Below are 14,688 nucleotides of genomic sequence, written 5' to 3'. Positions count from 1 at the left end.
CCACTGAGGGGTAAGGACTCTGCCCTTGATTTCTGCATGCCCCATCCACAGCGGTTTCAACATCAACTCCCAACAGTTTGCTCAATGACCTCCGGATGGAAATTAAGAGGATACAGAATTCACTGTCACTTCAGGAGACTCAGAAAAAAGCGTCTTTACTACGCACCCTGAGAATTACTTTGGAGACAACACACAAATGGCACAGAGTTAGAAGACAAATGGGAATCTCTTCTAAATGCAGAATTCTCACAATAAATAGAAAACAGCTTGAAGACACATTTGCTAGCCCAGACTCTGTCTTGGTTAGAAATGGTTATTTAAAATTCTTCTTCACAGGTTCAGAAGAAACCACAGTCTTTGGAGTCCATTACGAGCAACGTTTACTTGCAAAACTAACGTGGAGTTACTACAGATACGCTGCAAAGTGTGGTGAATCCTGGTGAGGAAGGTAATTAATCTAATTGAGCTGAACGCATGAGCGTTTTCAAACGGATCAAACTGCATCTTGGGCCACCTGAGCCCACAGCGATGCCTGGGCCACTTCGGGAACATGCAGAACTGATAGTGAGGCAGTTTTAGGGAGCTCGGCTTTTGGTTTTACAAGAGGATTTCCTTCCTCATATCCTCAGGCTTCTTTAGAAAAGAAGTATCTTATAACATTATATCCTATTAAATACCCTAACCTCAAAGTTGGAAAACTGACCAATTTAAGACTTAATCGGCTTAATTGTAGGATTTTGCTCATTGGCAGCATATAAGCCTGATGAGCTCCTCTCATGTCTTTCTGGGAAGACATGGCAGCCCAGGAAGGCAGAGGAAGAGCCAATCAGAAAGGGTTATGCACATTCCTAGAGAAAAGGCCCTCGTTTTTCACTTTCCATGAGTGACTGGATGGGAATGATGCCTTATTCTCGTCAACCTGGATTCGTTCTTCTTCATTAGAAACAAAACAAACAAGAAAAGAAGTTGTTCTATGTGTAGTGTCTGGTCTGGTAATGACACTTTCCCAAGGAGGATCAGGGCAAGTGTCTTAAGGGTGACACAGGCAAGCTAATGCACGGTTCTGAGAGGACCCGACCCAAGCACGTGCACTGGTTCCTAGATGGTATCCAGAGCGATCGTCCTGTGAACACTTGCACTGTTGGCCTTAGCTACGAAGTTAGTGAAACTGAAGAAAAGGAACGAACCCCTATCAGACCAGAGAACTCCAAAGAAAGAAACTCCCCAGTATGGCCCAGTATGGGACATTTCTTTCTTCTGAAAAGCAGTCATTTTTCCACTTGCTTTTGATACTGGTTTAACCTCATATTAGGTTTAATATTTGCATCACACATGAGTCAGGGAATCTGGAGTTAATGTTCCAGCAGCCGCTCTCCCAAGCACCTCTCACACAGCACACACCTGGCTTGCGGAACATCAATGCATCAACTGCAGCATGTCGTCATTTCAATAAATAGAACTCGAGAGTGACTAGACAGCCCAGGTTCTTGGGAGACACAGGACCTGACACATGTCAATACCTCATTATATATCCGGGCCCTCTGCCAAGCAGAAGGAACACAGAATCACCTTTTAACATAAATGTTACAGGCTTCTCTTGATGAGGATCAAGTCCAGGATATTTATTTCCTTTAGCACATAGTCATCCCCCAGCCCATGCACACACTGTAAAGGAGAGTCAGTGAATAAAAGCTATGTTAGTCCAGCAATATGCTGGGGAATTTTAAACAAACCAGTGAGGCAAATCACTTACGGTTTTCATACCAAGCATACCTCTGACAGGCTGCATATAAATACTCCTTTCAGCTCTGAGCACCATGCACTCCATTGTGAAATACTGTACTCTATATGAGCAAGAGACACAAACTTCCACTGGCTTGGGAAACGCGGGGTGCGTATGTTTACACTTTCATCTTCCACGCAGACCCCATGGTCTAGTGGCCCAGCACAAGGCCGGGACTGAAGGAATCTGAGAGTTTACAGGACTTTCTTGGTTCCTGACATTTGAAATTTCAGAAGGTTATTTAAATTGCATCTCAGTGGCTTTACCCCTGGAAGAGAGAACAAAGGTGACTACACATTTATAACTGCATCAGTAGCGCCTAAACTTTGAGCCATTCCAAATGCCTCAAGCTGCAAACATAAAATTAATCTGCCACCTAAATCTGTCAGGCTTACAGGTGTGCTTTTTAATTTGTCCCTCAAATACCAACCAACCCACAAACCTCCCACTAGAGTAAAGTTTCTAGCACTTATTGAGTGAAGTATCCTTAGGCACCTCTCATCATGTGCAGTTTTACAACCAGTCTCTTGAAGCACTTTTGTGTATTTTTAATACCAGGTACACATTGTGGAAATGTTAAATCACACAGCAGCTGAGTCAAGTCACCTGTGGAGAACATGACCTGGAACAGCGTTGGTCTTGGTGTCATACGGTCTAGAGCAAAGTTCTCTGCAAAGCTGAGAATATTCCTGGTACCTGTAATCACCAGGCTTCTCACTCCAAACTGATGAAACCTAAACCAAAGACATGTTTCATGATGTGCAGCAAACAGCCAGCAAGATAGGAATCCAGATTCTCAGTTGTCTTCTCACGTCAAAAATGTCACTGCAGTAGTCTAAGCCAGGGATCACTAATAGCAAACAAACAGGGTAAGTGAAATAAAGTCACTCCCAGGTACATAAATAATGGATATGATGACCTCATAGGTCAGAACCTGATCAGAACAAAATATGATTCTGTAGTGTTTCAAAGGAGAAATAAAAAAGTAGCCATGATTGGATATTCATAGCTAACTTAGTTTACTGACAAAAAAAAATGCATACAGAGCTCCACCTTCCATGTTCCTAGATATAGCTCTAACATTTTCATAGCAGTCGCCTGCAAATTAAACCAAAGAGACATAGTGCAATGGCATATGTAGCATCTTACCAAGGCACCTCTTGCTTCCTTGAGCTAGGAAAGCATGGTTCTGTATTGGGAGAAAAAAATGACCTCCCATTTTAGGTCCAATGCATGGGCCTGGTGGATAGATGCAATAACTCCTCTTCAAAAGACAGGCTTTTGCAGAGGCAGAGTGATAGTTAAACTTAAGATCCAGCACCAATTCTGAAACTGATTCTCAACACCATCTGTATTGCATCTGTTTATTTGCTCCACAAACACTTGCTAATGCTTCCTCTGTGCCAGGCACTATGCTCAACACCATGTTCTCTTAGTGGACATAGTCACCCCTGGTCCAGTCAATTTTTGATTAGATGGATGAACTCTCTGAACCTTCTTCAAGCTTACCTTTCCAGCAATGTCAAATTCATTTGTTCCCCAGGTCACTAGCTAGGAGTCTCCTCTTCATGCTCCTTTCACTACATTTTGGTAGCATGAGAGCCCAGCTTGATCTCCCAGCTCATCTCTATGCAAACAAACCTACATGCTTGGTCTTAATTCTTCTCTATTGGTTCTCTCCATTCATCTAACAGTCACTTGCTTAGTATCTCACTGATCTCTTCATCCTCTGAGGTACCTTGATCAAGAATTCCTCTCCCCTAGGGAGAAAAGGAAACCCCTGCATGCTGTTGGTGGCATCGTGAATGGTTTCAGATCATATGGAAATCAATACGCAGATTCCTCAAAAATTTAAGAATAGAACTACCATATGATCCAGTAGTCCCACTAATGAGTATGTATACAAATAAATAAAATCAGAACCTCAAAGCAATATTAGTACTCCCACATGCTGCAGCATTACTGACAATAGCCAAGCTATGAAATCAACCTAAGTGTTCACCAATGGATGAGTGGATAAAGAAATTCCACAAAATATTATTCAGCCACAAAAAAGAAAAAAATTAAGGAATGTACTTCAACATAATAAAGCCATATACAAAAGCCCACAATTAATAATCTAGGGAAAAATGGAAAGCCTTGTTTCTAAAAGCTGGAACAAGATAAAAATGCCCACTTATACCACTTTGAGTCAACATAATTGCCAAAGCAATCAGGCAAGAAAAAGAAATAAAGGGCATCCAAATTGGAAAAAAGGAAGTCAAACTGTCACTGTCTGCAGACATGATCTTATATGTAAAAACATCCAAGACTCTACCAAACAAATATTAGAACAAATAAATTCAGCAAAATTTCAGGAAATCTACAAATCAACATACAAAAACCAGTAGTGTTTCTACATGCCAATGACAAATTATCTGAGAAATAAATCAAGAAAGTAATCTCATTTATAATAGTTATAATAATAAAATACCTAGGAAAAAATTTTAACTAAATAGGTAAAAGATCTCTGTGATGACTATTATAAAACACTGATGAAAAAATTAAGGACACAAAAAAATAGAAAGATATCCATGTCATATATTTTTTTTTTATGGATTGGAAGAATCAATGTTGCTACAATGTCCACATTACCCAAAGTAATGTTCAGATTTAGTGTAATCTCTATCAAAATATGAATAGATGGCATTCATCACAGAACTAGAAAAACAACTTTAAAATTCATATGAAACCTCAAAAAATCCCAAATAGCCAAAGCTATCCTGAACAACAACAACAACAAAAACAATAAGCAGGAAGCATCAAAACATCTACCTTCAAAATATACTAAAAAGTTATAATAAACAAAACAGCATAATAGTGACATAAAAAAAATACACAGACCCATGGAACATAATAGAGAGACTCTAAGTAAACCCACACATCTACAGCCTAGTGATCTTTGTCAAAGGTGCCAGGAATATGCACTGGGTACTGTCTCTTCTTTAATAAGTGGTGCTGGGAAAATTGTATATTCACATGGAGAATAATCAATCTAGATCCCTATTTCTCATCACATAGAAAAATTCAACTTGAAATAGATTGAACTCTTAAATGTAAGACCTGAAACTATTTATAAGAAAACAAGGGAGAAATACTTCAGGTCACTGGAATGGGAACATTTTTTTTTTTCTTAAGACCCAAAAGCACAGAAACAGAAGCAAAAATAGACAGATGGGATCATATCAAACTAAAAAGATAATGCACATCAAACAATCAACCAAGTGAAGAGACAACCTGAAGAATGGGAGAAATTATTTGCCAGCTATTCATCTGACAAGGGGTTAATAACCAAAATTTATAAGGAACCCAACTCAAAAGAAAAACAAAAGACTCAAATATATTTTATTTAAAAATGGGCAATGGAACTACGTGGGTATTTCTGAAAAGAAAACATACAAATAGTCAACATGTATACAAAAAATTTTCAACATCACTAATCATCTGGGAAATGTGAACCAAACACACAATGAAATCACCTCAATCCAATAAGAATGGTTATTACCAAAAAGACAAAGATTAAAAAGTGCTGGTGAGGATGTGGAGAAAAGCGAATCTTGCACAATTTTGGTGCAGATGAAAATGAGCGCAGTCATTATGAAAATGGTACAGAGGTTCCTCAAAAAAATTTAAAATACCATATGATCTAGTAATTTTATTAATGGGTATAGTTCCAAAAGAAATAAAATGAGTATGTCACATGTTTATTATAGCACAATGACTAAGAAACAGAAACAATCTAAGTGTCTATCAAGTAATGAATAGATAAAGAACATGTGAGATATATATGTATATTATATGAGATATGACTCAGTCATAAAAAAAGATTAAATTCTGTCATTTAAAAAACATGGAGGGAACAGATGACCATTATGTTAAGTGGAATAAGCCAGGCACAGAAAGACAAGAACAGCATGATTTCACTCATATGTGGAATCTAAACAAGTTGATCTCATAGAAGTTGAAAGCAGAATGGTGGTTGCCAGAGGCTGGGGAGGACAGTGGTGAACTGTGGTATGGTGAAGGGATGGCCAGTAGGTTCTGGGGAAAAATAAGTCCTGCTCTGCTCCTGCACAGGAGGGTGGACACAGATAACGACAATGTGCTACTGTATACTTCAAAAAAGCTAGAAGCAAGGATGTTGAATGTTTTCACCACAAAGTAATGATAAGTATTTGGCTGACGTGGATATGCTTACCTTGGTTTAAACACTATACCATATCTACATGTATGGAAACATCCCATGAAAATCCATAAAAATGTAGAATTATATGTTTTTATGTGTCAGTTTAAAAATAAGTTTAAATTGTCTTGTAAAAGAAGAAGGAATTCTCCCATTTGAAAAAAACATGGATAAACCTTGAGGGCATCATACTAAATAAAGGAAGTCAGACAAAGGCAAATACAGTATGATCTCACTTCTATGAGGAGTCTAAAAAAGTCAAACTCATGGAAACAGAAGAGCAGAACTAGAATAATGGTTACCAGGGGCTGAGCAGGGGGTGGGTATGGGGAGAGGTTGATCAAAAGGTAAAACTTTTTGAGTTAGAAGAGTAAGGATCTAATGCAGTGTATGGTGAGTATGTCTAGTTAACAATACTGTATTGTATACTTGGAACCTGCTAAAGGAGTTGATCCCAAACATTCTACACACATAAACACACACACACACACACACACACACAGTAACTATGTGAGGTAATGGATGGGTCAATTAATTTGTGTTAATCATTTCACAATGTATATATGCATCAAAATATCATGTTGAACATGTTAAGCATATTCCATATTTGTCAAATTACACCTTTGTATAATTTGTATTAATTTTGTATAATTTGTATTGATTTTTAAAAAGAATGGCCCATCCCTTTTCTTATTTCATATCCCATAATTCGTCTGATAATAATCAAAGCACTCTTTCAGTGTTTTATCAATCACCTTCCCATGAAAAAGCCTCTGCGTTGATAAGAGCATTGAACACTACAAAGCACATACAAATGAGCCATCTCGATTGATCCTCGAGGCTGTGAAATAGTTATTGTTTAACTCACTTTTCACAAAAGGAAACCAAGGTTTGTACCGATTATGTAACCTAGACAGGTTGTAGAATCAAGGGTTCTTGCCCTTCCCCTTTCTGCCAAACCTGATGAGATACAGGTAGGACTGACTGCTAAAGGCCAAATTGGGCCAAAAAGTAAAGAGAGAATCTGCTTAGCCAAAAGAAATGGAAATTTGAGGAGAAAATTTCAAATGGCCCAGGTGAATTTAAAAGAGTTGTTTCTAATTACAAAAGAACCTGGATTGGGTCTGGGGTTGTGGCTCAGTGGCAGAGTGCCTGCCTAGCACCTGTGAGGGTTTGATACTCAGCACCACATAAAAAGATAAATAAATAAAATAAAGGTATTGTTTCCATTTACAACTAAAAATATTTTTTTTAAAAAAAAAGAACCTGGATTGGGTTAGAAATGATGGTGACATGTGATGAACATCATTATTCAAAGTACATCTATGAAGACACAGACTGGTGTGAATATACTTTGTATACAACCAGAGATGTGAAAAATTGTGCTCTATATGTGTAATATGAATTGTAATTCATTTTGCTGTCATATATAAAAAACTCAATAAAATTAAAAATAAATAAATAAATATACACTTGAATGTGTTGAATGACCAAGAAAAAAAAAATAAAGATTTTTATCATGGAATAGGAAAAAAACAAAAAAGAACTTGTGAAGGCTAAATTATACACAATACCCAGCACTTTTTTAATGAATACTTGCATATCACAAACATTAACCAGTACAAAGGAAAGTGTCCACTTGCTCGTTAAGAATCAGAGTTTATGCAGAAGCATAGTTAAGAAGGAAAAATAAACCACAAAAAATAATTACTTTTAGAAAGTAAAAGCAAAAAAGTCAAGAGAGCAAGGATTCCAGGTTTCTCAGACTAATAGGGCAGAGTTCAGATAACAAAGTGAGAAGGGGTTGCCCTTTCTGACCCAACAGGCACCTTGCCACAGCTCCACCCTTGAAGATCAGGTGCCCAAGTGAAGATCAGGTGCCCAGGTGAAGATCAGGCTGGCCAGAGAGTGCAAGATATCTCAAAGTCACCTGAAACCATGTTCTCTACAGGTGGGCCTTGCCTGAGAAGGACTTTCAATTCTATCCAAGTTTTCTGTTCTCTGCTTCTGCTAACTGTGAAGAAACCAGTGCAAAAAATTGGTAATACAAACATACACAAGTCAGGCAAGGGGAATACTTGCAATCTAGTCCACAAAATGAGAAAACTGCTCTCATTTTCTGTCCTAAGTTTTCCTCAGGATCCTGTTGCAGCGGACAACTGGATTTGGCTGAAGAAAAGTAAAGAATTAACCGTCAATCTTGGCCTATTTTGTGTTGATAAAATCCAAGTATCAAAGTATTCACAGATAAAGGGATAGTCTGTTGTTTTCCTATTTAGTCAAGTAATGCCAATCCAATTAAATTCAACAAATATTTCTTGCAACTCTTCTATCGGCCTGCCTGTACCCTTGCCAATTATGATAATAGGAACAGAAATAACAAACAGAAAGCACTCATTTGCTTCCATAGTTCTACTGTTTTATTGGAGACATTTCTCTTTAGGGTTTTATTTGTTTGGGTTTTGTTTCATGTTACTTATTGGTTTATTTTTTGATTGATTCGTTCATGTAGTTGGTACTTTTTATTGATGTAGAATGTGCAATGCAGGATTTCCCTTTGATTTTTTGATAAGATATAAAACTAGGCCTTTATAAAACATCACTGCTTTCTAGCACATGATCATCAGATCTGAGTAAATCACAGTGCTTCTTTGAGGAGGCCCCTTTGTAGTCAAAGAGGGATAAGAAAATCTACCCTATCCATCCTAAAGGGGTTTTCTGACTGTCAATCAAATTGTGAATCTGAAAGTGCTATGTAAGTAGGAGAGGGTATTGTTGGGGGTTTATAAGCCTGGATATTTACAGATCAGGAAACCCAGCAGCAAAAATACTGTACTTAGCCACCTCCTAGGGAGTAGGTAGAAGTTCATGTATGTGCAGGCATGTTACCAGCGAGAGCAGCAAGAAAGGCTCCTCGCCCTCCCAGCAGTACTGCCATCATCAGGCGCAACTGTGTTCCTGTGGGCTTCAGAGTTCAAGGGAAATACAAAACCGGGGGGAAGCCGCCTTTACGCCTGACCCTGAGTTGTGTGGCTATCACTGTGCTACACCAACATCTGAGTTTCAATCCTTCCAACTCTAGAGCCCCCTTTTCCCTGTGTTCTTGTTTCAAGAGCTTGAGTGATAGAGAAAGGAGGACACTGGAAATGTCCCAGACCTGTGATTTTATGCTTGTGGGGTGTCTGTGCCTGCCTCCTGCCAGTGACATCAGTGGCTGCCTGAGATTATTTAAAACAAGTACCCCTGGGAAGGAAGTTTCTGAAAGACACTTTAGTGGCCTCCCAACTGGCCAGAGGAACCAAAAGTTAGTGAAGAGGAAGTCACTGATACAAGAGTGGAGGGCAGATTCATTAGCTTCATTCACTGGAGCAAAACTTGGACCAAAAAACCTCATTATTCAAACCAGATGCTGATTTTGTAACAGTCACTTCAGTGATGAACTGTTTCAATTTCCCTTTATTTTGAACATGCAATATTATAAAGAAGGCAAATTACCACATGAATCAGGGAGCACTGGAAGTTTATAAAGTTGTTTTGAAAAAGAATTGACTATAGGAAACCTAGTTTTCAAAAGGTTATTGCCCCAAACCATTTTTTTCCCTTTTTTAATCATGTGACAAAAGAATTGCCTAAGGCAAGATCAATTATGGGCAGCAATGAAATGACCTTCTAATGATAATTAGTCCCAAATCTTGACTGCTGCCAGCTTGAATGATCTGGTCATAAGGCACATGAGGATGTTCACTCATCTCCAAGAAGAATGAAGGCCGGGCCCCGCCAGGTTGGCAGTTGGGTAACAGGAGGCAGGGCAGGGAGGCCAAGGAGGCTGACCACATTCACCTCCAGTGATTTGGAGAAAGAACTTTGTCATAAAAATTTGCCTCAAGCACAAAACTCACTGAAACAAAAAACCTGATGATAATCTCCCTCTTAAAAATTACTACTCTTTCTTGTCAGAAGAACGATCAGGAGAAGATCCCAACCCTTGGAAAACACAAAACATCTCTGGTGGGAAATGGAGTCAGGTGGATCCCAGGAGGATATGAGAGCAGAACAGAGGAATGAAGCCCAGAAGGACCACAACTAGGGCCTCTGGATGTGACCAGGAGGGTAAGGGGGACCCTCCTCCAGGTGTGGGGCTATTTGGAGGGGACAGCCATGCTGTGCAGCTTCCAGGTGCTCGGAGCCCACACCGTGAACAGCTTTCCCACAAAAAATTGTGTGGAACTGCTGGGCCAACTTCTGTTGCTTTATAGAGACAGAATCACAGCATCTTAGAGATGGAGATGATCGCTGCGTTCCGTTTACAACAGGATCCGGGAGGCAGAGGGCACCCTCCTAGAACTAACCAATAGCAGAGCCAGTTCTCCAACTTGTGTATCCTGATGCCCTTCTGGCCTCCTTGGGGTGACTGTGAGGCTCTGACGAACTACTGAAGTTCAATCCCCGAAGTCTGTCACCCATATGAAAGGACACACCCCTCTCTGGCCTTGGGTGTGCTCTTCTGGTGATTCACCACCAGACAGATGCAAAAGAAAATCTGTATGCACATTGAAGCTCTAAATCCTACTTACCAAAACCTACTATGGACCAGACACCTGTGCCCACTTATCTCCTGTAATGCTCATATCCCAGGATGTGTTTATGACCCTATTTTCCTGAATGCTGAGGTTTAGAGAGGTAAAGCAACTCACTCAAGCTCACACCACTAGGTCAGTGGCAGTCCTAGCTTTAGACCGACTTTTCTAGAACTTCCTACTACACTAATAGTTCTCAAAGCTTTGCTAAAGTAAAAGCTCCTTATTCAACTGACTATTAGAGCCATATAAGAAATTTTGCCTGATAAAAAAAAATAATTGGGTGATTATATATGAAATAAACAGATTCCAAATGGTAGTTAATGATGCTTCTAAAGTCTGGGTGTAAATGTTGGGCCCTTTCAGTTTACTTAGCTAAAGAGGGAAGTTTCTTGCAAGATTCCAGTTTTCCCTTCTTAAAATCTTTGGTCCACAGATTAGGATATTCTATTTACTATTCTTCTATTGTCTTTTGATCAAAAACTTAAATTGCCAAAAGCAGAAGAGAAGGACAAGGGGGAAGGTTAACAGGCAGGTACAACTCTCCATGGAGATGGCCACTGAGGTGAGAGCCCGCAATAAAGCCCGTGAAGAACTTCATTATTCCAGCTCATGGCCTTCCTGTAGCTGGCCAGCATCCACCTCTGCTTTCACCTTCTGGCAACCACCTGCCACCTTTACCTTCTGGAAACATGGGCACCCAGCCAGCCTGGAGAATTCTGCTCTCTGAACTGAATTCAAATACTTCTCATCTTCCAATCTGAGCATTACAGGAGGTGAGTGGGCACAGCCCTGGAAACCAGAAGTCACTGCGGCTTCAGTGCTGCTGACATCTCTGCAGTTTGTTATCTCCTGCTCCTTGGGAGGCTGGCCCGTGTAAAGCTAGAGCATTCCAAGAGGTCTATCCTTAACCAAGGAAAACCTACAAGTTCCAGCCTGCTTCCCCAAACACACAGACCAAACAGAAGTACCAGCCAGGCACACTGGGCAAAGAACAACCAACTTCATTTTCCAAGTGACATTTTAGAGTTTATTTACTGTCAGTGTCAGTAAATAATCAGATACAAAGAAGGGAAAAAAAGAAAAACCAAATAGGAGAACTAGAGAAGCTTCTTCAAAGAAGGGGACACATGCACTGGGCTTCTAGGATGATAGGAGTTTCCTAGGCAATGACATGGAGAAGTGACATTCCCCACAGAAGGAAGAGTCTGTCAAAGACTCAAATTTACAAAGTGGCCTGCAGTCCAAGGAGAAGACAGAAGCAGTGTTTATACTCATGGGAGGTGTGCATGGGTAAAGGAGGGTCTCAGACTATTAGAAAGGTCTCTAAGGCTTCGAGGAGCCAAGGGAGGAACAGGGTGTTTAAAGATGGGAAGCCACCTGTTTAGGCTGTATTTTTTATTATTATGAATTCTGAGAGACATGCTAAGTGTGGACAAGAGTTGACACCAGTTCTGTGCAAAAGAAATAAAATGTGAGCCATGAAGCCAAGCCACATATGTAATTTTAAATTTTCTAGTGGCCACATTTAAGGTAGGAAAATAAATGAAATCAATTTAGTAATATATTTAAGCCCCCAAATCCAAATTATTATCATTCAACATGTAATCAATACCTTTGAAGTTATGAATGAAGTAATTCACATTTTTTTTCCCATACCAAGTTTTCTGAGTCAGGCATACTTGTAGCACATCTCCCAAAATTTGGACTAGACAAAAAGTCCAAAAGTGCTCAATAGCCAGCAAGAGCCAAAAGTGCTCAATAGCCAGCAAGAGCCAGTGGCTACCATCCTGAACAGCACAGCTGTAGGTAAGCCGAACATCAGACCCACTTAGGAATCTGCAACCAACTGTCCAAACATGAGATGATCAAGCTCTGGGCAGATCTTTCTGGCCACTGGATATGTTCAACTACCACTGAAATGCAATTTTAGAAACATGCAACTGCAAAACTTATTTTGAATCCTAACAATTTATAAGGCTCAGAAATAAATACATAATACAACAAGTACAATGAACAGTGTTAGTGTTGCTCCTAGCCTGCTTCTGTCCACCACATCCCCAGCCATGCCATACCCCTACATCTACTGGAGGTGGTCACTTTTACTGAGATCCTCTGTGTTTATTCTTCAATGTGTCTTCATGCACAAGCAGATGTGAACACACTCAAATTATATCCCCTTTCTATAAGGTGGCATATTAAAAATTTTGTTTGATACCTTGCTTTTTTAAATTTAATCTTGGAGATCTTTCCATGTCAGTGTATAAAGAGTTCTCTTTCAAACGCCACACAATATTCCATTGTATGGATGGATCATAGTTTATTTAACCGGTCTTCTAATGGGTACTTGAATTGTTTCCAATCTTCCCTAAACCAAACAATGGCCTAATGGAAAACCTCCTATGTACGTCACTTTATATGTATTCAGATGTATCTCAGGAAAAATTGCAGGCGCCAGATTGCTGGGTCAAAGGGTAATTGCATCTGTAATCTCAAAAGATACCGCCAAACTGGCCCTCGCCAGGGTTGTGCCGTTTTGTGCTCTCATGAGAAGTACTGCACCAATTTCCTCACACCTGCTCAACAACATGTAATTGTCACACTGTAGAATTTTTGCCAATCTGATAAAATGAAAAGTGTCACTTCTGCATAGTTTCAATTTGCATTTCTCTTATTCCTTGTGAGGGAAAACATTTTCTCTTAGGTTTAGACAATGCATTTTTTTTAATATGTAAATAATCTGCTCCTGTTCTTTGCTTATTTTTCCATTGGTCTGTAAAATTTTTCATTTTAATCTGTTAATCTAATATAATTTACTTAAATCTATAGGAGCTCTTCACATAAACTGATCAATCTGTCCATTCAGTTTTTTTTCCCGATTGCTATTTTTTAAAAAATCAAGTAAAAATGTTTATTAAAAAGCCCTTCTTTAAAGTTATAAAGGATTTCACCCATATTTTATTCTAGTTCCCTTATGAATTTAAGCAGATATGAATACATACTTTTATTGAAATCCTTAATAAAAATATCAATTTTCAGCTCAGTATTTTAGTGCTTGCCTAGCATGCATGAGGCCCTGGGTTTGATCCACAGCAATGTACACACGTGCACACACACACACACACACACACATCAATCTTTACATTTTGCAACTGAGGTACACCAGACATTTGCAAATCTCTTTCTCTCTCTCTCTCTCTTTTTTTTTCTTTGTGGTGCTGGGGATTGAACCCAGGGCCTTGTGCATGCAAAGCAAGTACTCTACCAACTGAGCTATATCCCCAGCCCTAAATCTGTTTTCTTGAATGCTCCCTCCTTTTATTTTTCATAATTCTTTTGTATATCATTCTGATCATCATATGAAATTAATTGATCAAGTTGCAGTTTATTTGAATAGTATGAGATATGGAATGAATCTCTGAATATCTAACAATATAAGCAATAATATCCTTCAACTCAGACCATTTCCACACACTAAAAATTTCATCATTATCCAATTAGAAACACAATTTTTAAACTACTATTCTACTTATGTAAACTTCAACTTTGACTTTCATAAACTCATGGCTTTAATTCTCTAGACACTATAGAGATAAATACAATTCATGATGCTCAATTATTTATTCGAGCTGCCCAATTTTTAAAATGGCATTCATCATATATTCGTCAATATCTTTTAAGCAGATGCCTGACTTGAAGAGAAATACAGACAACAAATCACCCCTCAGAAGATTGTGGTTTGGAGGTCACTAAATTATTTTTCATGATTTGTTTAAAAGGGAAGCAATATAACACAATGTAAGTCTGGCAAAACTCTCACTGATGACAGGATTCTGGTTTACTCAAGTTCATTTTATAGGATCACCAGTGTGGTATTCGAAAGAATTAGGACAAAGAAAGAAAGGAGGGGAAAACAGGAAGTTGAATCTGAAAATGATCCATCTCAGCTGGAAAGGGAAAAATGATTTTTTTGAGTTTTCATAAGAATAAATAAAAATATGGAAGACTTCATCAACTGATGTGTCATCCTGGCACGGGGGCCATGCTCATCTTCTCTGCCTAGTTCTGATTTTAGCATGTGTGCTGCCAAAGCAAGCACGAATACT

The 14,688-nt window shown here is 39.0% G+C and overlaps 1 protein-coding gene and 1 non-coding gene across 4 annotated transcripts in view; both read right to left on the bottom strand.

Annotated features, from left to right (window-relative positions):
- The window catches only part of Jazf1 (JAZF zinc finger 1), a 327,034-nt gene that overhangs the window by 251,164 nt on the left and 61,182 nt on the right, over positions 1 to 14,688 (bottom strand). The window lies entirely within an intron of this gene.
- Positions 14,575 to 14,681, bottom strand: LOC120892184 (U6 spliceosomal RNA). The gene has a single exon (XR_005736838.1). It is a non-coding gene; the product is annotated as a U6 spliceosomal RNA (small nuclear RNA).

Source organism: Ictidomys tridecemlineatus, chromosome 2 (genome assembly GCF_052094955.1).
Source record: "Ictidomys tridecemlineatus isolate mIctTri1 chromosome 2, mIctTri1.hap1, whole genome shotgun sequence".
NCBI lineage: Eukaryota > Metazoa > Chordata > Mammalia > Rodentia > Sciuridae > Ictidomys > Ictidomys tridecemlineatus.
The sequence above is the reverse complement of the archived record's forward strand: the minus strand, read 5'-3'. Positions and strand labels throughout refer to the sequence as shown.